This window comes from Lucilia cuprina, chromosome 6 (genome assembly GCF_022045245.1).
Source record: "Lucilia cuprina isolate Lc7/37 chromosome 6, ASM2204524v1, whole genome shotgun sequence".
NCBI classification, from domain to species: Eukaryota; Metazoa; Arthropoda; class Insecta; order Diptera; family Calliphoridae; genus Lucilia; species Lucilia cuprina.
The window spans coordinates 56,871,083-56,874,731 of record NC_060954.1 but is presented as its reverse complement, the minus strand read 5'-3'; positions in this window follow the sequence as shown (position 1 = coordinate 56,874,731).

The following is a 3,649-nucleotide window of genomic DNA, read 5'->3' as shown; positions in this document are numbered from 1 at the left end:
GACTAGACTATAGACTAGACTATAGACTAGACTATAGACTAGACTATAGACTAGACTATAGACTAGACTATAGACTAGACTATAGACTAGACTATAGGTTAGACTATATACTAAACTATAAACTAAACTATAGACTAGATTATATACCAGACTATGGACTAGACTTTAGGCCAGACTATAGACTACATTAGACCTTAGACTAGACTATGCTCGCTTCTTTTCCCTTCCTCGATTTTCCTTCTAGTTTAAACAATTCTTTCCTTTAAAACTCTGTAAACCAACGATTGAGTGAGTACATTTACCAAAATCGGTTGTACATTAAGTTGAAAGTGTTTTTTAAAAACCCTTTTTTAGGGTCGTTAACACAATCTACAACCACTTTATAGAATGTTTGGTATTATTAAAATATGTTCAACAACCAGCATCGCATTTAATTACGCACTTATTCGAATAGCAAAAACAAAAATTTTTTAATTGTTTTTCCAGTTTTAAAATTATGTTACTTTAACTATAATTTTAATGGCCTCAAACAAATATTTAACGCCATATTCGTTTTTATACATATGTACATATGTACGTTCTTTTATTCATTACACTATTCCGTGGACACCATTATTGTACGAAATTAAATTAAATATGGAGGGGTTGTTTAAAGAGGAGAATTCGAAAAAAAAAAACTTAACCGGAAACTCGTTAAACCGTTAAGGACCTTTAAACACCATTTGCTTATATAACTAACTAGCTGTTAGGGATATTTCTACAAGAATTATATTATTAATGTCCTTTGACTTCGTTAAGACTAAATAGTACTTATTTATTCATTATGGCCACAAACATAAATAATTTTGCACTTTTATTTGGTGGTATTTTTCGTATTATTAGTTGCATGAGTGTGTGAGAGTGTGTTTAAAGAATTTATAAACAGTAGTTTGGACAGTAAATGATTTTAAAGTTTTATTTTTATTAATTTATAATATTCAAAATTCTAATGAAGTTTGCGTGTCTAGAGTTCAAAACTTTTAACTTTTTTGTTGCGTATAATTAAATTTAAAGTTTTATTTTTAGTTGAGTATGTGTTTTATTTAACTTAATTACAGTTATTGAGATTTTTTTTAAACGTTAGTTTTAAAAATTTATATAAATACTTTAATGTGAGGGAAAAATGTAAAATTAAAGTGATTTAATATACAAGGATTTTCCCAATTTTAAAATCCTTTTAAGTTTATGTTCAAAATATGATAATCTCTTTTCCCTTTATACCCATTTTAAGATAAGATGTTAATAGGTATAATTTTTTAATATAAAACATCACATATGTTCAATTTCCCTCATTATCATCATCAGCACCTCCCTCCTCTTCCAATTATTTCAAAAAGAAACCACATTTCCAAAATTAATATAAATTTTTTTACAACTTTTTTTTCATTAAATTGAATTCAACTCAAATGAAGTAAAACGAAAAATAGAAAACATACACATTAGACATTCATTAAACATCTCATACATCATTCGCAAACGACCCAGAACTCCAAGGAAGTAAAATGAAAACTAATGAAATGGTAACATTTGTATTGTATTACTTTTTTTTTTGCCTTCGAAAAGAAAACGTCAAAAGATAAAAATTATTTGTTACTAATGATATAGAGAAATCGTATGTGATGATACATGCAACATAACATACATACATAGGTACATCATATATCCATACATACATTCATATGTATGAATGTATGCATTGTGCTGATTCTAAAGTCCTGGTCCTTTTCTATTGTTGCTGATGATGTTTCTTTTTTTTCTACTAAAAATGGCAATTTTCTTTTTTATTATTAAAAACATTTATCACTTCTATCAATAAATACCATTTGTGGTCTCGTTTCAAGTAGTATTTACTACTTACATGCTGACAAACAAGAAACGATCGTCCACCACCACTATTACCACCACCAGCATCACCACCCATAATCATATAACCACAAAATCAACACCCAGAAAAAGATGTATAAAAGAATCGAAGTTATAATAAACCAAATGTTGCCAATTTCAATAGGAAAACATATATACATATATATAAATATGTTTGTATATATATATATTAAAGAATAAAATCAACCACACAACGGGGAAAAAAAAGAAAAACTGTGAAATCTATCAATGAACAAGATGCTCTCTGTGTTTAGCAAATTTATTACAAGATTTTCATTGAATTTTTTTTTATCTATTTTCATAAAATGTATTGTAAAAAAAAGCGATTTACTATTTGAAAAGTTGTAAAATCTTATTAGTACTTACTTTATTTACAATATTAAGAAAATATCAGGAGGGTTAAAATATTAGTTAGGAGAAAGAGTAAACTACTCTTTAGTTCAACTATAAAGTTTACTATTTTCCGTTTAGTTTTAAAGTTTAACTAAACGACACAATTGGTTTTTTTTAATCATTTGTTTCATAGACTCTAAACTTATATGTGGTCTATAGCCAACTTTAAACACTGGTCTATATTTCTATATAGTTTCGTCTGTAGTCTGAACAATGGTTTTGTCTATAGTCTGGCCTATAGTCTAGTCTAATAAATATTCTATAGTCTGGGCCGTGATCACATCTATAGTTTTGTCTATTGTACATTATACACTACCTTAGTCTCCAGACTTTACTTAAGTCTAAAGCCAAGTCTAAACACTGGTCTATAGTCCTATATAGTCTCGTCTGTAGTCTGGGTCATGGTTTTGTCTATAGTCTAGTCTAATATATATTCTATAGTCTGGACCGTGATCATGTCTATAGTTTTGTCTATTGTACAGTTAAGTCTATTGTATATTCTATGTTCTGGACTATAGTTTTTTCAAAATTTTTGGACTATAGTCTATTCTACAATCGGGACTAAAGTCTCGACGTTATTTTTTACTCTAGTCTGAGCTTTAGTCTATTCTATAGTCAAGTTCATAGTCTATTTTCTAATTAAGACTATAGTCTGGACTATAGTATAATCTATAGTTCAATATTCTGGACTATAATCAATCTTATAGACCAGACCATATAACATAGTCTGGGCTATAGTCTCTTTTGCAGTTTGAAATTCAATCTATTCTTTAGACCTTTGCAATATATTATAGTCTGGACTATAGTCTATTCTATAGTCCAGTTTATGAGCTATACTATAGTCTAAACTTTCTATAATCTGGACTATAGTCTATACTATTGTCTGGACTATAGTCTATACTATTGTCTGGACTATAGTCTATACTATTGTCTGGACTATAGTCTATACTATTGTCTGGACTATAGTCTATACTATAGTCTTTACTATAGTCTGGACTACAGTCTGGACTATAGTCTGGACTATAGTCTGGACTATAGTCTATACTAAAGTCTGGACTATAGTTTATACTAAAGTCTGGACTATAGTCTATACTAAAGTCTGGACTATAGTCTATACTAAAGTCTGGACTATAGTCTATACTATAGTCGGGACTATAGTCTATACTATAGTCGGGACTATAGTCTATACTATAGTCGGGACTATAGTCTATACTAAAGTCTGGACTATAGTCTATACTAAAGTCTGGACTATAGTCTATACTAAAGTCTGGACTATAGTCTATACTATAGTCTGGACTATAGTCTATACTATAGTCTGGACTATAGTCTATAC